Source organism: Arachis stenosperma, chromosome 6 (assembly GCF_014773155.1).
Source record: "Arachis stenosperma cultivar V10309 chromosome 6, arast.V10309.gnm1.PFL2, whole genome shotgun sequence".
Taxonomy (NCBI): domain Eukaryota; kingdom Viridiplantae; phylum Streptophyta; class Magnoliopsida; order Fabales; family Fabaceae; genus Arachis; species Arachis stenosperma.
In genome coordinates this window covers 56,255,535-56,283,142 of record NC_080382.1, presented here as the reverse complement: position 1 = coordinate 56,283,142, position 27,608 = coordinate 56,255,535, and positions in this window count along the sequence as shown.

Sequence of the window (27,608 nt, the reverse complement as noted above, 5' to 3'; positions counted from 1 at the left end):
TACACGACCTCTTTGTCTAAGCTTTTCAGTCATGTTCCAACAACTTTTTAGGTAGTGTTCCAAGGGGAACCTTTTCTTTATAGTTTAGTTAGACGACTTTTTAGCCTTTGTTTTGGCTTTGTGCGTTTGTGGTACGCGAAATCGTGATCTCACACACTTTCTTCATAACTCCACATAGCTGACCAGCAAGTGCACTGGGTCGTCCAAGTAATACCTCACGTGAGTAAGGGTCGATCCCACGGAGATTTTCGGCTTGAAGTAAGCTATGGTCATCTTGTAAATCTCAGTCAGGAAGATTTAAATGGTTATGGAATTTTGATAATTAAAAGACAGATAAAAACAGAAAATAGGATAGAGATACTTATGTAATTCATTGGTAGGAATTTCAGATAAGCGTATGGAGATACTTTGTTCCATTTGAATCCCTACTTTCCTACTGCTTTCATCCAGTCATGCGTACTCCTTTTCATGGCAAGCTGTATGTTGGGGGATCACCGTTGTCAATGGCTACCATCCGTCCTCTCAGTTAAAATGGTCCGATTACGGGTTACGTAGGGCTAATCATCTGTCGGTTCTCACTTGTGTTGGAATAAGATCTAATGATCCTTTTTGCGCACTATCACTGTACCCAGCACTCGCGAGTTTGAAGCTCGTCACATTCATCCCATCCCAGATCCTACTCGGAATACAACAGACAAGGTTTACACTTTCCGGATCTCAAGAATGCTGCCAATTGAATCTAGCTTATACCACGAAGACTCTGATCTCACATAATGGAAGCCTCTGTTGTCAGGAGAGGCAACCATGCATCGTGGACCAGGAGGCCAAGAGATATACATTCAAGCTTGTTTTCAGGTAGAATGGAAGTGGTTGTCAGGCACGCGTTCATAAGTGAGAATGGTGATGAGTGTCACTTGATCATCACATTCATCATGTTGAAGTGCAAATGAACATCTTAGAAAAAGAATAAGCTTGAATTGAATAGAAAACAGTAGTAATTGTATTAATTCATGAGGAACAGCAGAGCTCTACACCTTAATCTATGAGGTGTAGAAACTCCACCGTTGAAAATATATAAGTGATGAAGGTCCAGGCATGGCCGAATGGCCAGCCCCCTAAACGTGATCAAGAGATCAGCAGTGATACAAAGATAGTCTCAAAAATGATCTAAAGATCTCTCTATGATGAAAATACAATAGTAAAAGGTCTTATTTATAATGAACTAGTAACCTAGGGTTTACAGAAATAAGTAAGTGATGCAGAAATCCACTTCCGGGCCCACCTGGTGTGTGCTTGGGCTGAGCATTGAAGCTTTCACTTGCATAGGCTTTTCTTGGAGTTAAACGCTAGCTCTGGTGCCAGTTTGGGCATTTAACTCCAGCTTTTATGCCAGTTCTGGTGTTTAATGCCAGAAAAAAGGGTAGAAAGTTGGCGTTAAAACGCCAGTTTGCGTTATCATAACTTGGGCAACGTATGGACAATTATATATTTCTGGAAAGCCCAAGATGTCTACTTTCCAACTGAAATTGAGAATGCCCCGATTGGGCTTCTGTAGCTCCAGAAAATCTATTTCGAGTGTAGGGAGGTCAGAATTCAATAGCATCTGCAATCCTTTTTCAGTCTCTGAATCAGTTTTTTGCTCAGGTCCCTTAATTTCAGCCAGAAAATATCTGAAATCACAGAAAAACAAACAAACTTATAGTAAAGTCTAGAAATGTGATTTTTGCATTAAAACCAATAATTATATACTAAAAACTAACTAAATCATACTAAAAACTACCTAAAAATAATGCCAAAAAGCGTATAAATTATCTGCTCATCACAACACCAAACTTAAATGATTTCTTGTCGCCAAGCAACTGAAAAAAAAAGAATAAAAAGAAGAGAATGTACAATGAATTCCAAAATATCAATGAAGCTTAGCTCCATTTAGATTAGCGGGACTAGTAGATTTTTGCTTCTGAACAGTTTTGGCATCTCACTTTATCCTTTGAAGTTCAGAATGATTGGCATCTCTAGGAATTCAAAATTAAAATAGTGTTATTGATTCTCCTAGTTCAGTATGTTGATTCTTAAACGTAGCTACTTTATGAGTCTTGGCCGTGACCCTAAGCACTTTGTTTTCCAGTATTACCACCGGATACATAAATGCCACAGACACATAACTAGGTGAACCTTTTCAGATTGTGACTCAGCTTTGCTAAAGTCCCCAGTTAGAGGTGTCCATAGTTCTTAAGCACATTCTTTCTACTTTGGATCACGACTTTAACCACTCAGTCTCAAGTTTTTCACTTGGACCTTCATGACACAAGCACATGGTTAAGGACAGCTTGATTTAGCTGTTTAGGCCAGGATTTTATTCTTTTGGGTCCTCCTATCAATTAATGCTCAAAGCCTTGGATCCCCTTTACCCTTGCCTTTTGGTTTAAAGGGCTATTGGCTTTTTCTGCTTGCTTTTTCTTTTTCTTTCTTTTTCTTTTTCGCCATTTTTTTGCAAGATTTGTTATTCACTTCTTTTTCTTGCTTCAAGAATCAATTTTATGATTTTTCAGATTATCAATAACATTTCTCTTTTTTCATCATTCTTTCAAGAGCCAACAATTTTAACATTCATAAACTTCACTATCAAAATTATGCATTATTCAAGCATTCATTCAGAAAATAAAAAGTATTGCCACCATATCAAAATAATCAAACTAATTTCAAGATAAATTTCAAAATTCAATTACTTCTTGTTCTTTTGTAATTAGGCACATTTTTCATTTAAGAAAGGTGAAGGATTCATAGGACATTCATAGCCTTAAGACATAGATACTAAACACTAATGATCATGTAATGAAGACACAAACATAGATAACACATAAAGCATAAAAATAAAAAAAATAGAAAGATAAGAACAAGGAAATCAAAGAACGGGTCCACCTTAGTGATGGCGGCTAGTTCTTCCTCTTGAAGATCCAATGGAACGCTTGAGCTCCTATATGTCTCTTCCTTGCCTTTGTTGCTCTTCCCTCATGGCTATTTGATCCTCTCTAATTTCATGGAGAATAATGGAGTGCTCTTAGTGCTCCATCCTTAGTTGCTCCATATTGGAACTCAAATCTCCCAAAGAGGTGTTGAGTTGCTCCCAATAGTTGTGTGGAGGAAAATGCATCCCTTGAGGCATCTCAGGGATTTCATGATGAGGGACTTCCTCATGCTCTTGTTGAGGTCCATGAGTGGGCTCTCTTATTTGCTCCATCCTCTTTTTAGTGATGGGCTTGTCCTTTTCAATGAGGATGTCTTCCTCTATGATAATTCCAGCTGAATTGCATAGGTGACAGATGAGATGAGGAAAGGCTAACCTTGCCAAGGTGGAGCTTTTGTCAGCCACTTTGTAGAGTTCTAGAGATATGACCTCATGAACTTCTACTTCCTCTCCAATCATGATGCTATGGATCATGATAGCCCGATCTATAGTCACTTCTGATCGGTTGCTAGTAGGAATGATGGATCGTTGGATGAATTCCAACCATCCTCTAGCCACAGGTTTAAGGTCATGCTTTCTCAATTGAACCAGCTTGCCTTTGGAGTCTCTTTTCCACTGAGCTCCTTCCACACATAGGTCCAACCTTTGATCAAAGTTGACCCTTCTAGTGTAGGGGCGTGCATCGCCTTGCATCATTGGCAAGTTGAATGTCAACCTTACATTTTTCAGACTGAAATCTAAGTATTTCTCCCGAACCATTGTAAGCCAATTCTTTGGGTTCGGGTTCACACTTTGATCATGGTTCTTAGTGATCCATGCATTAGCATAGAACTCTTGAACCATTAAGATTCCGACTTGTTGAATGGGATTCGTGAGAACTTCCCAACGTCTTCTTTGAATCTCATGTCAGATCTCCGGATACTCATTCTTTTTTAGCATGAAAGGGACCTCAGGGATCACTTTCTTCTTGGCCACAACTTCATAGAAGTGGTCTTGATGGACCTTTGAGATGAATCTCTCCATCTTCCATAACTCGGAGGTGGAAGCTTTTGCCTTCCCTTTCCTCTTTCTAGAGGTTTCGCCGGCCTTAGGTGCCATAGATGGTTATGGAAACACAAAAAGCAATACTTTTTCCACACCAAACTTAAAAGGTTTGCTCGTCCTCGAGCAAAAGAAGAAAGAAGGACAGAGAAGAAGAGGTGGAGGAGATTGAGAGGTGTGAGTGGTTTTGCCAAGGGGGAGAAGAAGTGTTTTTGATTTGTGAATATGAAGGATGGATGAGGGGTTTATATAGGAGTGGAAAGAGAGGGTAGGGTTCGTGTATTAGGGTTGGGTTTAGGAGGGAAAATATTTGAATTTGAATGGTGAGGTAGGTGGGGGGTTTTTGGGGAAGAGTGGGTTGAGGTAGGTGTGGATCCTGTGGGATCCACAGATCCTGAGGTGTTAAGAATTTCTCATCCCTATACCATTCTAGCATGTAAACACCCTCTGAGTGCTAATCCTGGCATTAAACTGATGACATGTCACCATGTCATGTTTTTCTATGCTTTTTCATTCAAGAAATTGATGATTTGTGCTTAATCTGCAAATCCCCCATTTATCATGTGAACAAGGCTCTCAGGGGTGCGATGTGGACGCTCATCTCGCCCGATCTCTTCTTCCCTTCTTCTTTTCTTTGGTTCATCTATTTTATTGGCCAGGAACCTGTCTAATCTTCCTTCCCGGGCTAAATTTTCTATAACGTTCTTTAGGTCATAGCATTCATTGGTAGGGTGCCGGTAGACTTGGTGGTATTCGCAGTACTCTGTCCGACTTTCTCCTCTTCTATGTTTAATCGGACGAGGGGGTAGAATCTTCTCAGTGTTGCATATCTCTCTGTATACATCCATAAGGGACACTCTGAGTGGAGTGTAATTGTGGTATTTTTTAGGTTTTTCAGTGGGCTGGTCTTCTTTTTTCCTGGACTCTTTATCCTTATCCCGAGGGGGGTAGGAGAATCCGGATTTAGAGGTTTCTCCTAGTCGGGAATTCTCCTCCATGTTAATATACTTCTCTGCCCTTTCTTGTACTTTGTTCAGAGATGTTGGATGCTTTTTGATATGGAATGGCTAAAGGGACCCATGATGGCTGCTTCTATTGGCAGGCTTTCTATATCCAGACAGGCCTTGTTGAATCTATCCATGTAGTTCGGAGGCCTTCCCGATCTCCTTGCTTAATCCTTAATAGGCTCGGGGCATGATTAGTGTGTTGAGTAGTTTCAGATCTTTTAAGGCAGGAATGACTTAAAGGATGGAAAAAGAAACATACAAAAATAGAAGGAAAGCATAAAACGGATTTTGTGAAGAAACTGGCAGCGACGCGACCGCATGGACGACGCGGCCGAATGCCAAGCGCGAAGAAGCAGCGACGCGACCGCATGACTGACGCGACCGCGCGCCTAAAGAAGAACACCTATGACGCGGCCGTATGACTGACGCGACCGCGCGACAAGGAAGACTCCAATTGACGCGACCGCGTGACCCACGTGGATGCGTGACAGAGGCCACGCACCAGAAATGGCAGAAAACGCTCATAGCGGATTCTGAAGCCCTTTTTGGCCTAAATCCAAGTCCAGAAGGCATAAACCAGAGGTTATGAAGTATGGGAATGCATCCATTCAGAGAATCTGGAATTTTTAGTCACCTTCCATGATTTAGTTTTGAGGGAGAGAGGCTCTCTCCTCTCTTTTAGGATTTAGGATTAGGATTTTTAGAAATTAGGAATTTATCTCATCTTCTTATCAGGTTCAATATTCCTTTTTCATTACTTGCTTTTCAAATTAGTTTATGAATTCTTCTATGTTACAGATTACTCTTTCAAATTAATATTATTTGAGGTATTTCAGTTTAATATTGCTTTCTTTATTATTGTCATTGATTATTCCCAATCTGAAGACATTCTTATTCCAGTAGATTTAATTTCCTTCCTTTTGGTCTTGGTTAAGAAATCAGTAACTCAGGAGTTATCTTAGCTCAACATAATTGATAACTGTTATCTTTGCTAATTGAACTGAACTTCAATAATCCCAACCTTTTCTTAGGAAATAAATAGGATTCGAAGGTAAAACTAATTAGTCCCTTGACTTTCCTTTGCTTTAGCAAAGGTTAACTAAGTGGAATTAAGATTCAACTTTCATTATTATTGATAAGAATAACTAAGTCTGGACTTCCAATTTCTCATACCTTGCCAAAGGATTTGCTTTACAGTATTTATTTATTTTAATTGTCATTTAAATTATTTTCCATATTTATTCCTCATTCTCAAAACCCCAATTTACAAAACCCATAACCAATAATAAGAACATACCTCCCTGCAATTCCTTGAGAAGACGACCCGAGGTTTAAATACTTCGGTTAACAATTTTAAGGGGTTTGTTACTTGTGACAACCAAAACGTTTGTATGAAAGGACTTTTGTTGGTTTAGAAGCTATACTTGCAACGGGAATTTATTCTGAATTATAGACCACGCAAAAGTTCTCTCATCAAAATAGCACCGTTGCCGGGAAATTGCAAACGTGTGCCTTATTATTGGTTATTGTAAATATTTTTCAAAAAAAATTATTTTTCTTTTACTTGTTTATTTGTTTCTCCTTTTTACCCCTTATTTCTGATAACTACTATGAATTCTCACCCCTCTCGCTTTGAGTTTGGTTCTAACTTTGTTGAAGGAAATAGAAACCACAGCAGGAATATGCATCAAGGTCAGACCAATCAAGGATGGATGGAGCCAAGAGAATCTAATCAACCCTTTAGGCAACAACACCCTCCAAGATATCATGGACAACGACCATTCTACAATGCATACCCAGTTGAAAGATTTGGTGGACCGCCTAGTAGCTACCAACAAGCCCCACCCTGTGCTCAGAGACCATCCTCTCGACATAACTTCGAACCACCATACTCATAAGCTTCTTTTCACCATTCACTACCACAGGATCCTTACCCACCCCAACGCCAATCCAATTACTCCCAAGAACCACCACTCCCTTCCGCACCATGTCCATATCCATCAAGCCAAGAATCACAAGTGCTTCGAGGAATCAGTAAACCAGTTCAATGCAACCCTTCATCAACTGGAGCAAGCAATAAATCAATTATCTTCCAGACGTTCAGCTACTCAACAGACCCCCATGGCTTCATGTGGAGAATCTAATGAAGAATGTACTGTGAAGAAGACACAAGAGACTCCAGTGGACAGCATAGAGCATAACTTCGTACTGGAACAAGTAGAGGATACTGTCATTGTAGAAGAAAAAGAGTTGGTTGAAGATTTAGGAGATGCTGAACCTCCTAGGGAATACAGAGTCATGGAAGACCCCGTCAAGGATGTTACAACTGACGCTAAAGAGGATGTTGCACAACCTCCAATGCGGATATCTTATGAAGAACTGGACGGAGTAACTCAAGACGCATGTTTCTTTGATGATGATAGTCACCAGTCAAGTCCTCCTAGTGACGAACTTGCAGCCGTGAGTGAATTCTCCGAGACAGAAGAATCTTTCCCAAGTGAATACGAAGATGATGCAGAGGTCGACTTTTCTCAACCTCCTATTTATGACTCAAGTGATGAGGAAGATATGGAAGACTTTGACCAGAACATGGCTGGAATGGAAAAGGTTTGCAAGGAAGTGGAGGAATCCACTGAAGACCACAAGGGAGTAGATCTTGCAGAACCACTGGAAACACTGATCCCAAGGCCATTACCACCCAATACAGACTTCAAGTGGGTAAAATCCTTGACTCTTATCTTTATTTTTCCACTTGAATATGGTTTGCTTGAAACAGATGGCCAGCTTAGAGCTCTTTGCAGCTTTAAGAGAAAAAGGGAAATGACTCGTACTCAGTGCTGGTATGCAAGATCCAATGAGGTTTTGCACTTCAATTTGAGGTGCAGAAGTTGGTGTCAAGCTCACTTGATAGGATCTCAGAAAACGTTTGGTCATCTTGGTGAGAATCAAATTTCCAAACCGCCCGGATGGAAAAGTATAGATCAAAACAAAGGCGGATTTGGAACCAAAGTTTGGGATCCTGGAAAATACTCTGATATTCATCACCCCGGGAGTCTGAAAATCTGTTTGAAGCTGCTCAGAAGCTTCACATGCCTAGTTTGGGACCCCGGAGACTATTGGTATTCCAAGCATTGGTGGAGATTTTTGGATGAATTTAAACATAAGCCGCCATAACAGGAAGCTCATCAAATGTCCAACTTAAGGACATTAACTAAAAGTGCTAGGTGGGAGACAACCCACCATGGTATGATCGTTCCTTCCTCATTTTTATTTATTTTCAAGTTTTATTTTATTTTATTGTATTGAACTTGGAGTTTTGTATAACATTCATATTGGCATTGCATTTTGCATTCTGTTAAAAAAAAGGGGGCGTGGGACGCGACCGCATCACTCATGCGATCGCGTCAGTTGCGATAAAACACCCCCCACGTGTCCGCGTCAATCACGCGGTCGCGTGACCTGGAAATCGGCGTAAAGACCCAATGCCCAGAAAGTTCGGCTGGAATCGTGTGGCCATTGTGCGTTTCGCACAAAATGAACCACGCGGTCGCGTCCTTGACGCGATCGCGTCACATGCACAAACATTAATCCGACGCGACAGCGTGAGCGAAGCGATCGCGTCGCGAGGATTGCACACCACCCCAAAGGAGACAGAGAGTTGCGATGACACGATGCTGGAATCGTGCGTTTAGCACAATTTCCAGCCACGCGATCGCATGCCTCAGGCAATCGCGTCATCCCTTCTTTTAGCCATTCCATGCGATCGCGCAACCCACGCGATGGCGTCACCCCTACTACACTCCAGAGCACGTGGTCGTGTGGATTCAAATTTATAACTCCCCCCCAAGTCACGCGAACCCTATCCGCCGCGCCCCACCCCAAAACCTTCCCCTTTCTCTCTTCCTCTCCAACTACCCAGCCACCACCATCGGCCACCCCCGCCCCCGTTGACCACCCAGAACCAACCACCACGCCAACCCTCTTCCTCCTCCCCCCCTCTTTCTTCTTCTTCTTTCCCCCTTCTCCTCCACCGCCGCTACCCCCTCCGCGATTGCCACCCTCCCCGCCACCCACAACAGCCGTGCCACCTCCAACCACCAACATTCTCAACCCCCGTCCCAACCCTTCCTATCCCCACTACCCCTTCCTTTCCCGCAGCCCCTGCACCGCACAGCAGCCACCGCCACCGTGCCAACCTCCGCCGCCACGCCGGACGCCATCACCGCCATTCCCCAGCCACCTCTCTGCCCCAATCTCCTTCCTAGCCTTCCAGGTTCCGCAAAACGTCACCCTTCTATCCATTCGTAGTTACTTCATATTTTTCTCTTTTATTTCATATTTAGGCTAGTTAGATATGCATGTTGTAGTGGATTCTAGGTTGTTAGGTAGCCTAGGATGTGGTTAGTGGATTTAGGTCTGATAATTGCGCTGTTCGTGTTTCTTGCTTTATGATTTTCGCAATTCTGCTGTGTTTGTGCTGTTGCTATTGTTCATATGTTGTACTTTCTTGTTTCATGCTGCTTTTTACATTGCCTTTTTCATGTTCATATTCCTTATATGTAATTGCAGCTTTATTTTTTTGATTCATATGAACTATTCTGTTGCTGTTTATTTTTCGGGATAGTCCAATTTTAGCCGAAATGCTGCCCAATTTTCTGTAAAATATTTCCATTCATGTCTTGGTTTTGGCATTTTCAACTGTGCTTTCCTTAGCTTTCACCAAACCAATTCATGAATGCCAGGGCACGCATTCTTATTCTCTTTGATCTCCTGGTTCATAAATTGCATTGTTGATGTTTGATTCCAATTTTTGCTATTTCTATTTCTATCTGAATCATCATCAACCTATTTGCCTATTTGCTTTCCTATTTTTATTATCCTGGTTTTCTGTTTTTCAGGATGTCAGATTCCCAGAGAAAGGGAAAAGGAAAGGCTACCACTAGCAAACGTAAAAGAGGAGACTCATCAATGTCTATTATAGATCTTATGCATGATGCCTCCTGGCGGGAGAAACACTTTACCGCGCAGGAGAAGGCTGACCAGCTACTCCCTGCTACTGATCCCATAAGGTTTGCAAACCGATACTGCGAGTTAAAATATCCGGCGTTTGCAACCTCCAGGAACCTATATTTAGAGCGGACTCTGAAAATCCCAAATGAACTCCAGCAATACACCTCTGATCAGATCAAAGAAACCTTACAAAAGTCAATGTATCTTGGGTAAGGGAATTTTACTGCAATTACTTCATCACTTCCCTGGATGCAGTGAATCTAAGAGGCAAGCAGATACTGGTCACTGAAGAGACCATTGAGGCCATTCTGCAGCTCCCACCTAAGTCCGATCAGCCTGATGATTACAAAAGGGCTGAGGAGGACATGCGCTTTATGCGATTTGATTGGGATGCAGTCAAGGTGAGAATTGCCCTTGACCCGACTGTTCCATGGGAATTGGGTTAAGACACCACCATGCCTAAGGGAATCAAGCGAATTTACTTAAATGATGAGGCTCGGCTATGGCGCCAGATCTTGAGCAACTATGTTATGCCGAGTACCCATGAGACCGTGATACCGGCCGCTATGATCACCCTCCTTTGGTGTGTGATGGAGGGTAAGGACCTGTACCTGCCACGCTTTATCCGGTCCTACATGGCCAGGGTCCACGTCCGAGGCACTCTTCCCTTTCCCTATTTGGTTACATAGCTGGGCCGTCGAGCTGACGTGCCTTGGGAGGATGCCGATGAGAAACCACCTGCTACAGACTGCAGGAAGATTATTCCTCACAGTAGGAACTTTCTAGCTTTGGGCTACAGACCCCCACCCTTCACTGCTACTGATGAGACAGCCACACCTTCCGCTGGTCCTTCTTCCTCCACAGCTACCCCTGCTACCACTACTACACCTCCACCTGCCTCAGAGCCAGTTTATCACCTAGTACACCACTTGTTTCAGCAGCTAGACAGGATGGAGCACCGCAACCGGTACCGGTATGAGAGATCTGAGTGTCGCAGCCGGCGACGCTATGAGCACCTGAAGCTGTTGATACGATCTGGCGGTGACATCCCCTCCGAGCCTGACACCCCATCATAGCCATCTGAGGAGGAGGCGGATGAGCATGCGGAGGAGACCCATCCACAGAGAGAGACTACGCAGGCAGGCACAGAGCAGGCTGCACCACAGCAGGAAGTCCGACATCAGATCCAGGCTGTAGATCCCGAGATCCCTATTCAGTCAGCACCTCCTCAGACCACCACCACAGAGACTCCAGCTACCCATCCTTCTGGACATGACACTCCTTCACACCCATCTTGAGTGAGCATCGAGGACGATGCTATTATTTAAGTGTGGGGAGGTTGCCATCTCTGGCATATCTTTATTTTGGTGAACCACTACAAACTCTCTTTTATTTTATTCATTTTCTATATTTTTGCATATTTTTTCTCTTTTTGCTTTTTATTGTACTTTTTGCATTTTGCACTTTGAGCTATATGTATACTACTTTGGATATTTTAGCTTGATTTGCACATTAATTTACTAGTTTTATTTTAAGTGGATTAATTAGTATAGTTTACCCTTTTTAGTATATGATAGTTGACTTGATTGAAAATAAAAAAAGGAGTAAGCTAGAGACTTTGACAGAATAGAAATAATCCACACCTTGTATATATAGCATTACATGTTAGTTAGTTAACAACATTTCATCAAGGAGAAATACTAAAACTTTAAAGGCCACCCAAAACAATTTTTTTATGAGAATAATGGGAAATTTTAACTAAACCTGCATGACATATATGAATGATATATGATTTATGAGTTTGAGAACATACAGCCTGTGAGTTTTGAGCTTAATTGTATGGTTACATTTAAACCATAATATTTTATTCCTGTGTGTTCCATCCTTCTTTTTTATTCTGGTGTTCTTTGCTTTGTTTTAATCTATATGTCCGATTATAGAATATAAATACATACCAAGAGAGTGATTGAGGCCATGTTTGATTATTAACTCACTTATCCCAAATAAAGCCTACCTTTTATGTCATCCTTGTTAGCCCCCTTGAGCTTTAATCCTCTTCTATTTTATAACCACATTACTAGCTTTAAGCAGAAAAACAAAATAAAAAAATCCCAAGTTGAATCCTTGGTTTGCTTAAGATAGAAATTGTGTATTGTTAAAGTGTGGGGAAACCTATTGGGAACATGGATAATGAAAAACAGGGTAGAAAGTTGAAAAGAATAAAGATGTTCCAAATTAAGAATTTTTGGGAAACATGCTCATGTGAAATTAAATTAATTAAATTACCATGTGCATCAAAAAAAAAAAAAAAGCAATGCACATAGAATAAAAATAAAATATGAGCATGTAATATCAAAAGTGGGAAAATATGGGAAAATAGGTAAAGAAGCTTTACTTTAGAAATTATGTATGTTAGGTGAGATCTTAGACTAATTAAGGATTCACTTATTAGCTCACTTAGCCTTATACATATACCCTTACCTTTACCTTGGCCCCGTTACTACCTTAATTAAAGACTTCATGATTTTTGGTATGTCTATATTTTATAATTTTTGATTGGTTAGATGAAGAACAAAGTTATAGAAAGTAAGGATAAAAAGAAGAATAGAGTGATTAACCCAATAAACACTGAGTGATTAGAGAGTAAACACAAAATCCAGTGAGGGTTCAATAACTGGTGCGCGAAATTGTGAACAATACTTTTCACAACTCTCATAATCCCCGGTAATGAACCCCAAAAACTTGGTGTTCAATACCATGGCATAAACACAACTTCACACAACTAACCAGCAAGTGTACTGGGTCGTCCAAGTAATAAACCTTACGCGAGTAAGGGTCGATCCCACGGAGATTGTTGGTATGAAGCAAGCTATGGTCATCTTGTAAATCTTAGTCAGGCAAACTCAAATGGATATGGTGATATACGAATAAAACATAAAGATAAAGATAGAGATACTTATGTAATTCATTGGTGGGAATTTCAGATAAGCGAATGAAGATGCTGTGACCCTTTCGTCTCTCTGCTTTCCTACTGTCTTCATCCAATCCTTCTTACTCCTTTCCATGGCAAGCTTATGCAAGGGTTTCACCGTTGTCAGTGGCTACCTCCCATCCTCTCAGTGGAAATGTTCAACGCACCCTGTCACGGCACGGCTATCCATCTGTCGGTTCTCGATCAGGCCGGAATAGAATCCAGTGATTCTTTTGCGTTTGTCACTAACGCCCCGCCCTCAGGAGTTTGAAGCTCGTCACAGTCATTCAATCATTGAATCCTACTCAGAATACCACAGACAAGGTTAGACCTTCCGGATTCTCTTGAATGCCGCCATCAGTTCTAGCCTATACCACGAAGACTCTGATCTCACGGAATGGCTGGCTCGGTTGTCAGGCGAGCACTCGATTGTCAGGCGATTGATGCAATTGCATATTTAATATATTAGCTAGTTAGTTTAGTTGATTTTAGCTTGATTTCACTCATTTTCTCTAAATAAACAAGTCCTTTTATGAGTTTGTTTTCATGCATGAGAATACTAAGGAACATGTTGATTCTAGCCAAATTCATGCAAATGATTTAAGGAATATATACATGAATGAGTATGAATGAATCTCATGGAATTTATTGCATGAATTGGTAAGACTTTGAAGCTATTTCCTTTGTTGATGATAGGTGATGAAACAAGGAAGCATGGAAGCAAGAATGATGCAAGCTGGGCAAGAAGTTGGCGTTGCCAACTTGGGAAAAGGAGGCGTTGTTGAAGGCAACGCCAGGCAACCTTGAAGAACAAAAGTTGGCGTTGCCAACTTGAAGAAAGGGGGCGTTGTTGAAGGCAACGCCAGGCAGCCCTGGAGAAGCAAAGTTGGGCGTTGCCAACTCTAGAAGGGCGTTGCCAACGCCAATTTGTGAAGCAAGCTTGGCAGCCTTGGAAGAGCATAAGTTGGCGTTGCCAACTTGGGAATAGGGTGCGTTTTTATGGACAACGCCAGGCAACCAAAGAAGCAAAGTTGGCGTTGCCAACTTGAGGAATGTGGTGCGTTGTTGGAGGCAACGCCAGACAGCTTTGGAAGCAAAGTTGGCGTTGCCAACTTGAAGAATAAGGTGAGTGTTTGAGAGCAACGCCCAACAATATAAGGCAGCCCTGGAGCAAGAATGAAGTTACCAAGGGCGTTGCTAACTCCAAAAGGGCGCTGCCAACGCCAGGCAACAAAAATGAAGCCTTAAAGAGGAGCTCGAGGGCGTTGCCAACGCCAGGAACTATAGGCGTGTCCCTAGGCAACGCCACACAAGCAAGGTTTGGCCCAGGAAAAGGAGGTGCACGTTGCCAACGCCAAGATATGAAGGCGTGTTCCTTGGCAACGTAGCAAACAATTTTGGCACCATAGGAAGCAAGCTCGAGCACGTTGCCAACGTGCTACTTCACTGGCGTTATTCAAGGCAACGCCAGAAATGGTTGCTTGGCTAGGCACCAAGTCTTGGGTGCCAGCCAAGTTGCCAACGCCAGAATGTGCTGCCAGCCAGGTTGCCAACGCCAGAATGTGCTGCCAGCCAGGTTGCCAACGCCAGAATGTGCTGCCAGCCAGGTTGCCAACGCCAGAGTGTGCTGCCAGCCAAGTTGCCAATGCCAAGCCTTGCCAACCACGTTGCCAACGCCAGGAAGCCTTGCCAACCACGTTGCCAACGCCAGGAAGCCTTGCCAACCACGTTGCCAACGCCAGGAAGCCTTGCCAGCCACGTTGCCAACGTGGGAAGCAAGTTTTAGAGCCTTGAAGAAGGCTCGAGCACGTTGCCAACGCCAGCTTCTATGGGCGTGTTCACTGGCAACGTGGGAAGCAATGCCTGGAGCTAGGAAAGAAGGCTCGAGCACGTTGCCAACTCAAGAAAGCATTGGCGTGTTTGGCAACAACGCCAGGAAGCTTTGGATGGTGAAAAATTGTGATGCACGTTGCTAACTTGGAATATAGGGGCGTTATCCACAACAACTCCAACAAGGCAGCCTGACCATGTCCACTTCAATGGAAGATATCTTGAGCTACAGAGATCCAAATTGAGTGCTTCCAGTTGCGTTGGAAAGCTAACATTTAGAGCTTTCCAACCATATAATAGTCTATGGTGGAGCATAAAATTGAAGCCAAACCAGAGTCACCTTTAGGCCCTAAAAACAAGAACATGAAGTTGAATTTAAGAAGGCTAGAGATGAGCCTTGGAGTGGGGCACGAGCACGTTGCCAATGTGCTAGCAAGGGGGCGTGTTTTGCAACAATGCCAGCCCCAAATCCTTGCCTTGGGAGGCTAGGCACGGGCACGTTGCCAACTTGGAAGTGAAGGTGCGTTTTTGGCAACAACTTGGCAGCTTAACCTTACCTTCTTTGAGGAAGCATAACTTGAGCTAGGAAAGTCCAATTGAGGTGATTCCAGTGGCATTGGAAAATAGACATCAAGAGCTTTCCAATGATGTATAATAGTCCATATTGAAGCAGAAGGTTGACACTCAAATTCTGGGCTACATCTAGCATGAAAATAGAGCCAAGAGGAGGAATAGCAAGTTGTTAGCAACAACTTGGGCTAGCAACGCCCAAGTCTCAAAGCTCACACCCAGGAAAATGCCATGCACGTTGCCAACGTGCATTATTCCTGGAGTTATTGCCAACAACGCCCCTCAATGGGCCAGAATTGGTGCCAACTTGCTCTGTTTCCTCTATTCCTTACAAAAGCTAGCAAGTTCATCAATTGAACCAGGAATTCAACAAAGAGAAAGCCCACATTGCTAGCCCACTTGAAGATCTTTGAAAGAGTTTTAGGACTAGTATAAATAGAGATTGAGTTTGTACTTTAGGGGACTTTTACCTTTACTTTTGACACTTAGCATTATACACTTTTAGCACTTTATTTTGGGAACTCAATAGCATTTCCGGGAGGATACCCGGAGAGCTATCTTTGGCTTTCTTTTGGAACTTTTCTTTTAGAGTTTTAAGCTTTAAGCATTTCCTTATTCTTCTTCTTCTTTTCTTTCCACTTAGTTTAATTTTTGTTGATGGCAATTATGGTTGAAATTGGAGCTATGATTCACTAAACCCCACTTTCATTAAGGGGAAGAGCTCTGCTTGTTTGAATGCATTGATGAACTCCTCTTTTCCTCCTCAATTCATGTGGTTAATCCAAAGAGGAAACTCTTGTTCTTCAAAGATTCAACCACCATCGAGAGAGGGGTTAATCTATGTGAATTGTGTGGTGAATTTGAGGAATGAGCCACATAATTCAGTTTAGAGTTCATCCTTTCATGGTTTCCTTAATCAATACACCTTGGTTAGTATGTGAGATGTAACTTTCCTTGGTTGAGATTATGGGAGTTGTGTGGCTGGATTAGAATTGAGCTTCATCTCTTCTCATGAACAATTAGATCACGAGAGTGGCAATTGGTTATGTTGAGAGAAATTGAATCACCAAGAGATTGGGATTCAATTACCCACTTGCCATGGATCTATACCCATGATTGAGAAGGACTTGACTAACATCAATTCAGGAAAACTTGCATCTCTGATCCCTAATGATCCTCTCTACCATTAATTCTTATTTCTTTTGCTTCTAGTTGTTTGACTACCCATAACCCAATTCCCTTCTACATTCTGTCAATTTATTATTCTTGTCATCTACATTTTGTTCCTTTTATTCTTGTCATTTACTCTTATGTTCTTTAGGATTCAGCACTTTAATTCCTTGCCATTTATCTTTGATGTCATTTAAGTTTCTTGCAATTTAAGTTTCAGTTATCTACTTCCATTTTATTTCTATTGCCCTGTTCTTAAATTCCTTGCAATTTAAATTCCTGCACTTACGTTCAAAAGTCACAATACTCATAAAATCAAAATCCTATTTGCTTGACTAAATCTACCATTTAACTAAAGTTGCTTAATCTACCAATCTCCGTGGGATCGACCTCACTCTTTGTGAGTTTTACTACTTGATATGACCCGGTATACTTGCCGGTTGTACGTGAAATCTTAATTTTTACGTATCAAGTTTTTGGCGCCGTTGCCGGGGATTGGAAAAGATTGACAATAATTAAGTGAATGGTAATTTAGATTAAGCATTTTTTTTAGTACTTTTGTTAAGCCCACTAACTGTTTGATACTTTGTTTCACTAACTCTAATTCCACTCTAACTCTAGAGTGTCTCACTTGTGATTTTGGTTCTATTTGTGTATGTCAGGAGCTAGTAGACGTAACATTGAGGACGAGAGAACCCTCCGAAGGATAAGGAGAGCAGAAAGAGGAAAGGGAATAGTTGGTGAAGAGGATTCAGAGGGAGAAGATCAAGTCATGGAGGATGAGATGCACAATCCTGGAGGGGTCAACAACAACGATAGACCACCTAGAAGGGTGCTTTCTTCTTACACCATCCCTGATCCAAGACATTGTGGGAGTAGTATTGCCACTCCTCCAGTTCAGGCCAATAACTTTGAGTTGAAACCTCAGCTCATCACTTTGGTACAGAACAACTGCTCTTATGGAGGGGGACCTCTTGAAGACCCAAATCAACATCTATCCATTTTTCTGAGGATATGCAATACAGTGAAGACAAATGGAGTGCATCCAGATGTCTACAAGTTGTTACTATTTCCATTCTCTTTGAGGGATAAAGCCACTCAATGGCTAGAGTCATTCCCCAAGGAAAGCCTCAATGATTAGAATGACCTGATGGGCAGATTTCTAGCAAAGTTCTACCCACCTCAAAGAATCATTAAGTTGAAGACAGAGGTTCAAACTTTCAGGCAAATGGAGGGGGAGTCATTGTATGAAGCCTGGGAAAGATATAAGGCACTCATGAGAAGATGTCCACCTGGCATGTTTAGTGACTGGGTCAAACTCCAAAACTTCTATGAAGGTTTAAACTTAGAAGCAAGGAAAGGACTAGACTACTCATCAGGAGGATCACTCAACATGATGAAAACTGCTGAGGGAGCTCAAGACCTCATTGAGATTGTGGCGAACAATCAATATTATTACTCATCAGAGAGGCAGCATAATCCGACCCCAAAGAAAGGTGTAATGGAGCTTGAAGGTGTTGATGCTATCTTGGCACAAAACAAGTTAATGCACCAACAAATCCAACAACAAATGGAGCTGATAACAAAGAGAATGGATGGTTTCCAACTTGCAGCAGTGAACACAACAAATCAATCATCACTTGAATGGGGCCAAGGTGAAGGGACCACTGTTGAACAACCACAAGAACAAGTTCAATACATGCAGAATACTTCAAATTCTCAGGATGAATTTCATGGTGATACATACAACTCATCTTGGAGAAATCATCCCAATCTAAAGTGGGGTGAAAACCATTGGCAAAAGAACAACAACCACAATCACTCCCGCAACACAAATAACCAAAATCACCATGCCAACAACACTAACCAATATAGAAAAACACAAAACACATATCAACACCCTCATAATAACTCACAAACCCACCAAAACAACCTCCCTGCACCAACATCCAACACACAGAATTACCACACTAATCCACCCAACAATTTCCAACAACAATCAACCCCCATCATATCTCTAATTGACCATCATGAGTCCAGAATTGCAAGTCTTGAAGCAACCTTGCAAGCACTTGCCCAAACCACTCAAGCCTTAGCCAAGGGACACAAGGAACATGAGGTCATCATGAAGAATATTGAGAGACAAGTGGGACAATTAGCCAAACAAGCTGAGCGACCAACCAATGTTCTCCCAAGTGATACAATACCCAACCCAAGAGAAGAATGTAAAGCTCTGCAGTTAAGAAGTGGCAAGGTAGTTGGTGAAAGTTCAAATAAAGAAGCAACAAAACCCAAAGAGCAAGACACAGTGGAGAGGCAGAATGAAGAAAAGGATTCAACAGTTAACAAAGGCAAAGAGGCTACCAAGCCACAAGGCAATCCACCAAATCAAGGAGGCAACCGTGATGGCAAGGAGAGTGTGAATCCACAACAAGAAAACAAAAATGAAGGAGTAAAAGCTTATGTACCCAAGCTTCCATACCCAACTAGGATACACAAAGGAGCAAAGGACCAACAATTCCCAAGGTTCTTAGAAATATTCAAGAAACTTGAAATCAACATCCCATTGGCAGAAGCTCTGGAACAGATGCCATTATATGCAAAGTTTCTTAAGGAATTGATCACCAAGAAGAGAAGTTGGCAAGAAAAAGAAACAGTGATTCTCAATCAAGAGTGTAGTGCCATCATTCAAAAAGGGCTACCTCCAAAACTCAAAGATCCTGGCAGCTTCCTCATACCCTGCACGATTGGGAGCATGGCCGTGGACAAATCCCTTTGTGACCTGGGAGCAAGCATTAACCTCATGCCCCTTACCATGATGAAGAAAATGATGATTGTAGAGCTTAAACCCACAAGGATGTCACTCCAACTTGCTGACAGATCCATCAAGATACCAAATGGAGTAGTTGAGAACCTCTTGGTGAAGGTGGGAAACTTCATATTCCCAGCTGATTTTGTGGTCCTAGACATGGATGAAGAGGGAAACAATTCAGTCATTCTTGGTAGACCCTTCTTGGCTACAGCTAGAACAATCATTGATGTGGAAAAGGGAGAGATGATTTTCAGAGTGCATGATGAACAAATGACCATAAATGTCTTCAAAGCAATGCAACACCCCGTTGAGAAAGAAAGTTGCATGAGGATTGATGTAGTGGATTCATTGGTTGAAGAAGTACTTGATACAAACCATCAAGTGAAACAAGAAGAAGTCCATAACATCAAGGGACAAGAAGAGAACAAATTGGAAGCATCAGAGGAACCAAGTGAAGCTACGAAAGAAGAGGCACCACAACAAGAGTTGAAACCACTACCCCCTCATCTCAAATATGCATTCCTTGGTGAGAAGGACAGCTTCCCAGTGATCATCAATTCCACATTGAGTGCAGAGGAAGAAGAAAAGCTCATTGTAGTATTGAAAGCTCACAAAGAGGCATTGGGATGGACCATTGATGATTTGAAAGGTATAAGCCCTGCCGTATGCATGCACAAGATACTCTTAGAGGAGGGTTCCAAACCGGTGGTACAACCCCAAAGAAGATTAAATCCTACAATGAAGGAGGTTGTTCAAAAGGAAGTCTTGAAGTTGTGTAAAGCTGGGATCATCTACCCTATATCTGACAGCCCGTGGGTCAGTCCAGTGCAAGTAGTACCCAAGAAAGGGGGGATGACTGTCATTGTTAATGAGAAGAATGAGCTTATCCCAACACGAACAGTGACAGGGTGGAGAATGTGCATAGACTATAGGAGGCTGAATGATGCTACACGAAAAGACCACTTTCCTGTCCCTTTCATTGACCAGATGCTTGAAAGGTTGGCTGGCCATGCTTACTACTGTTTTCTTGATGGATATTCTGGATATAACCAGATAGTGGTTGACCCCATGGATCAAGAGAAGACCTCCTTTACTTGTCCCTTTGGAGTCTTTGCATATAGGAGAATGCCATTTGGACTTTGTAATGCCCCAGCTACCTTTCAAAGATGCATGCTATCAATATTCTCAGACATGGTAGAAAAATTTATTGAAGTATTTATGGATGATTTCTCTGTTTTTGGTGATTCCTTCAATACTTGCTTGCACCATCTTACCTTAGTCTTGAAAAGATGCCAAGAAACCAATTTAGTTTGAATTGGGAGAAATGCCATTTCATGGTACCCGAAGGCATTGTTCTTGGTCATAAAATTTCAAGAAAGGGTATAGAAGTTGACAAGGCAAAAGTAGAAATTATAGAAAAACTTCCTTTGCCAACTAGTGTGAAAGCCGTTAGAAGTTTCTTAGGACATGCTGGGTTTTATAGGAGATTCATCAAAGATTTTTCCAAAATAGCAAAGCCACTAAGCAATTTGTTGGTGGTAGACAATCCTTTTATCTTTGATGATGAATGCAAACATGCTTTTGAAACTCTAAAGGCTAAGCTCACCACAGCACCAATAATCACACCCCCAAGTTGGGGACTACCTTTAGAACTCATGTGTGATGCAAGTAACCTTGCAATTGGTGCTGTGTTGGGGCAGAGGAAGGAAAAGAAGCTTCATGTTATCTACTATGCAAGTAAGGTATTGAATGAAGCTCAAAGAAACTACACCACAACAGAGAAAGAGCTACTAGCTGTGGTATATGCTTTTGATAAGTTTAGACAATATTTGATTGGATCTAAAGTCTTAGTGTATACTGACCATGCTGCTCTTAAGTATCTTATGTCAAAACAGGATGCAAAACCAAGGCTAATCAGATGGGTGCTACTCCTACAAGAGTTTGACATTGAGATCAAAGATAGAAAGGGCAATGAAAATCAAGTTGCTGATCACTTATCAAGGGTACCACAAGATGCATGCCAAGACAATCTTCCATCAATAAATGAAGAATTTCCAGATGAACACCTCTTGCACATTCAACATGTCCCTTGGTTTGCAGATATGGCCAACTACAAGGCGGGGAGAATCATTCCACAAGAGTACACAAAACAACAAGTCAAGAAGCTGCTACATGAGGCTAAGTTCTTCTTCTGGGATGAACCATTCTTGTTCAAAAGATGCCCAGATGGAATGATAAGAAGATGTGTGTCAGAAGGTGAGATGAAGGACATACTATGGCATTGTCACAACTCTAGCTATGGTGGTCATTTTGGGGCTGAAAGAACTGCTGCAAAGGTCCTTCAAAGTGGTTTCTATTGGCCTTCAATCTTCAAGGATGCTAGGGAGTTTGTGAGCCAATGCAATGAATGTCAAAGAACAGGGGGTTTGTCAAAGAAAAATGAGATGCCTCAGAAGTTCATTTTGGAAGTGGAACTCTTTGATCTGTGGGGAATAGATTTCATGGGACCTTTTCCTCCATCCTACACATTCAAATACATCTTGGTAGCAGTAGAGTATGTCTCCAAATGGGTAGAAGCAATAGCCACCACCACATGCGATACCAACGTGGTCTTGCAATTCCTCAAGAAGAACATCTTCACTAGATTTGGAGTGCCCAAAGGACTTATAAGTGATGGGGGAAGCCACTTCTGCAACAAGCAATTAAATTCCTTACTCCACAAGTATGGTGTTACACACAAAGTAGCTACCCCATATCACCCACAAACCAATGGACAAGCAGAACTTGCCAACAGAGAGCTAAAAAGGATCTTGGAGAAAACTGTGGGAACAACAAGAAAGGATTGGGTTAGGAAGCTGGATGATGCACTTTGGGCATATAGGACAGCCTTCAAGACACCCATAGGAAAATCTCCATTTCAGCTGGTGTATGGAAAGGCATGCCACCTCCCTGTGGAGCTTGAACATAAGGCCTTTTGGGCCACCAAACTTCTGAATTTAGATGCTCAAGCAGCAGGAGAGAAGAGGTTGCTACAACTCAATGAACTTGAGGAGTTCAGATTAGAGGCATACGAAAATGCCAAAATATACAAAGAGAGAGCAAAGAGATGGCATGACAAGAGGATCTCTCAAAGAACATTCGAACCAGGCCAAAAGGTGTTGTTATTCAACTCAAGATTGAAGATCTTCCCTGGGAAGCTGAGGTCTAGATGGACTGGTCCATACACCATCACCAAAGTATCACCTCATGGCTATGTCGAATTACTTGATGAAGCCTCAAAACAAACCTTCACAGCTAATGGACACAGGGTGAAGCACTATTTTGGTGGCCCTTGGAGCAAGGAAGAGAGTGTGCAACTCTTAACATGAGCAAAGAAGTTGCAATGTCGAGCTAAGGACAATAAACAAAGCGCTTCATGGGAGGCAACCCATGCACAGGGAGTCTTTTATTTTCATATTTGAGTAACCAATAATGATTAAGTAGACTAGTACATGGTGTATGCAAGGCACTAAGTTTGGTGTGGCCAACCTTGAAGTAATGGCAAAAGTGTGTTCCACAACACTTAGCCACAAACTAAGTTTGGTGTCCATACATACACGAAAATGCTAGACTATGAAAGTATAGTCATTTATTTTAGTTAAAAAAAAAACGTGAAATAGCATATAATGAAGGTAAAATACTAAGTTTGATGTGGCTATCTTTGGAATTAATTCCATAGAACATTTAGTCACAAACTAAGTTTGGTGTCTTTACTCGCATTATTAATGCTAGGAAAAAATAGATTAGGGAATCAATTCATAAATTTTAATTCTAGTCTAGTCAATTTTGCATAGGAATATCATCATAAGTTTTTAGCTATTAATATCACTTTAAGAATCTCAAGCTTCTGGAATTTTGTTGCAGGAAAGAAAGAAAGAAGTGATGGGGAATCTTGGAAGCATATAATGAAAGAAAGAAAGAAGTGATGGGGAATCTTAGTGAGTGAAGTCACGGATACACAAGGAAGGGAAGTCACATGAGTTTTGAACTTTGTGCATGGGGAAAAACAACTCAACATGCATTGGGCACAAGGAAGCATGCTCCCCATGCCATGACCGAGCCTTAAATGTCACTAGAACCATGCATCCTCACCAAAGTTCACTTTAAATACTTCAACCATATTCATCAAATCTCATTCTTCATCACTCATTCTCCTACCCCCATAACCTCATTTCATTACCCGAACTCATACTCAACCTCCAACCTATTCCATGTTTCACAAATTCTAGCCTTGAACCTCATCTTTACCCAACAAAACTCATGAAGCATCAACCATGCATCATGTATCAGGAATCCAAGAGATATTCACCCAATCTAAGGTAGAACGGAGGTGGTTGTCAGGCACACGTTCATAGGTGAGAATGATGATGAGTGTCACGGATCATCACATTCATCAAGTTGAAGAACAAGTGATATCTTAGAACAAGAACAAGCGGAATTGAATAGAAGAACAATAGTAATTGCATTAATACTCGAGGTACAGCAGAGCTCCACACCTTAATCTATGGTGTGTAGAAACTCCACCGTTGAAAATACATAAGAACAAGGTCTAGGCATGGCCGAATGGCCAGCCTCTCAATGATCTAAGATAGCCTAAGAACAAAGATAGCTACCAAGATCTCTCAAATACAATAGTAAAAGGTCATACTTATAGAGAACTAGTAGCCTAAGGTTTACAGAGATGAGTAAATGACATAAAAATCCACTTCCGGGCCCACTTGGTGTGTGCTTGGGCTGAGCAATGAAGCATTTTCGTGTAGAGACTCTTCTTGGAGTTAAACGCCAGCTTTTGTGCCAGTTTGGGCGTTTAACTCCCATTTTGGTGCCAGTTCCGGCGTTTAACGCTGGAATTTCTGAAGGTGACTTTGAACGCCGGTTTGGGCCATCAAATCTTGGGCAAAGTATGAACTATCATATATTACTGGAAAGCCCAGGATGTCTACTTTCCAAGCCGTTGAGAGCGCGCCAATTGGGCTTCTGTAGCTCCAGAAAATCCACTTCGAGTGCAGGGAGGTCAGAATCCAACAGCATCTGCAGTCCTTTTCAGTCTCTGAATCAGATTTTTGCTCAGGTCCCTCAATTTCAGCCAGAAAATACCTGAAATCACAGAAAAACACACTCATAGTAAAGTCCAGAAAAGTGAATTTTAACTAAAAACTAATAAAAATATACTAAAAACTAAACCAAATATACTAAAAACATACTAAAAACAATGCCAAAAAGCGTACAAATTATCCGCTCATCACAACAACAAACTTAAATTGTTGCTTGTCCTCAAGCAACTGAAAATCAAATAGGATAAAAAGAAGAGAATATGCAATGAATTCCAAAAACATCTATGAAGATCAGTATTAATTAGATGAGCGGGGCTTTTAGCTTTTTGCCTCTGAACAGTTTTGGCATCTCACTCTATCCTTTGAAACTCAGAATGATTGGCTTCTTTAGGAACTCAGAATCCAGATAGTGTTATTGATTCTCCTAGCTAAGTATAATGATTCTTGAACACAGCTACTTATTGAGTCTTGGCTGTGGCCCAAAGCACTCTGTCTTCCATTATTACCACCGGATACATACATGCCACAGACACATAATTGGGTGAACCTTTTCAGATTGTGACTCAGCTTTGCTAAAGTCCCCAATTAGAGGTGTCCAGGGTTCTTAAGCACACTCTTTTTGCCTTGGATCACAACTTTATTTCTTTCTTTTTCTTTTCTTTTTCTTTCTCTCTTTTTTTTCTTTTTTTCGTCTCTTTTCTCTTTTTTTTTGTATTCACTGCTTTTTCTTGCTTCAAGAATCATTTTGATGATTTTTCAGATCCTCAGTAACATGTCTCCTTTTTCATCATTCTTTCAAGAGCCAACATTCATGAATCACAATTTCAAAAGACATATGCACTGTTTAAGCATGCATTCAGAAAACAAAAGTGTTGCCACCACATCAAAATAATTAAACTGTTATAAAATTCAAAATTCATGCAATTCTTTTTCTTTTTCAATTAAGAACAATTTTTTATTCAAGAAAGGTGATGGATTCATAGGACATTCATAACTTTAAGGCATAGACACTTAAGACACTAATGATCATAAGACACAAACATGGATAAACATATGAAAATTCGAAAAACAAGAAAATAAAGAACAAGGAGATTAAAGAACGGGTCCACCTTAGTGATGGCGGCTTGTTCTTCCTCTTGAAGATCTTATGGAGTGCTTGAGCTCCTCAATGTCTCTTCCTTGTCTTTGTTGCTCCTCTCTCATGATTCTTTGATCTTCTCTAATTTCATGGAGGAGGATGGAATGTTCTTGGTGCTCAACCCTTAGTTGTCCCATGTTGGAACTCAATTCTCCTAGGGAGGTGTTCAGTTGCTCCCAATAGTCTTGTGGAGGAAAGTGCATCCCTTGAGGCATCTCAGGGATCTCATGATGAGAAGGGTCTCTTGTTTGCTCCATCCTTTTCTTAGTGATGGGCTTATCCTCATCAATGGGGGTGTCTCCTTCTATGTCAACTCCAACTGAATAACAGAGGTGACAAATGAGGTGAGGAAAGGCTAACCTTGCCAAGGTGGAGGACTTGTCCGCCACCTTATAGAGTTCTTGGGCTATAACCTCATGAACATCCACTTCTTCTCCAATCATGATGCTATGAATCATGATGGCCCGGTCTAGAGTAACTTCGGACCGGTTGCTAGTGGGAATGATTGAGCGTTGGATAAACTCCAACCATCCTCTAGCCACGGGCTTGAGGTCATGCCTTCTTAGTTGAACCGGCTTCCCTCTTGAATCTCTCTTCCATTGGGCACCCTCTTCACAAATGTCAGTGAGGACTTGGTCCAACCTTTGATCAAAGTTGACCCTTCTAGTGTAAGGATGTTCATCTCCTTGCATCATAGGCAAGTTGAATGCCAACCTTACATTTTCCGGACTAAAATCCAAGTATTTTCCCCGAACCATAGTAAGCCAATTCTTTGGATCCGGGTTCACACTTTGATCATGGTTCTTGGTGATCCATGCATTGGCATAGAACTCTTGAACCATTAACATTCCGACTTGTTGAATGGGGTTGGTAAGAACTTCCCAACCTCTTCTTCGGATCTCATGTCGGATCTCCGGATATTCACTCTTTTTGAGTGAAAAAGGGACCTCGGGAATCACCTTCTTCAAGGCCACAACTTCATAGAAGTGGTCTTGATGCACCCTTGAGATGAATCTCTCCATCTCCCATGACTCGGAGGTGGAAGCTTTTGCCTTCCCTTTCCTCTTTCTAGAGGTTTCTCCGGCCTTGGATGCCATAAATGGTTATGGAAAAACAAAAAGCACTGCTTTTACCACACCAAACTTAAAAGGTTTGCTCGTCCTCGAGCAAAAGAAGAAAGAAGAGAGTAGAAGAAGAAGAAATGAGAAAGAAGGGAATGGCTTAGTGTTTGGCCAAAGAGGGGGAGAAGTGGTGTTTAGGGTGTGTGAAAATGAAGGAGGGAAGATGGGTTTATATAGGTGTGAGGGGAAGGGTCATGGTTCGGCTATGGGAGGGTGAGTTTGGGAGGGAAAGTGGTTTGAATTTGAAGGTGAGGTTTTATGAAGGATGGATGTGAGTGGTGAAGAGAAAGATGGGATTTGATAGGTGAAGGGTTTTTGGGGAAGAGGTGTTGAGCTGATTGGTGAAGAAGAGAGAGAGTGGTGGGGTAGGTGGGGATCCTGTGGGGTCCACAGATCCTAAGGTGTCAAGGAAAAGTCATCCCTGCACCAAATGGCATGCAAAATTGCGTTTTTAGCCAATTCTGGCGTTAAACGCCGGGCTGGTGCCCATTTCTGGCGTTTAACGCCAGGTTCTTGCCCTTTCCTGGCGTTTAACGCCAGTCTGGTGCCCCTTTCTGGCGTTAAACGCCCAGAATGGTGCCAAACTGGGCGTTAAACGCCCATCTGCTAGCCTTACTGGCGTTTAAACGCCAGTAGGTTCTTCCTCTAGGGTGTGCTGTTTTTTCTTCCTGTTTTTCATTCTGTTTTTGCTTTTTCAATTGATTTTGTGACTTCTCATGATCATCAACCTACAGAAAACATAAAATAACAAAGAAAAATAGATAAAATATGACATTGGGTTGCCTCCCAACAAGCGCTTCTTTAATGTCAGTAGCTTGACAGAGGACTCTCATGGAGCCTCACAGATGCTCAGAGCAATGTTGGAACCTCCCAACAC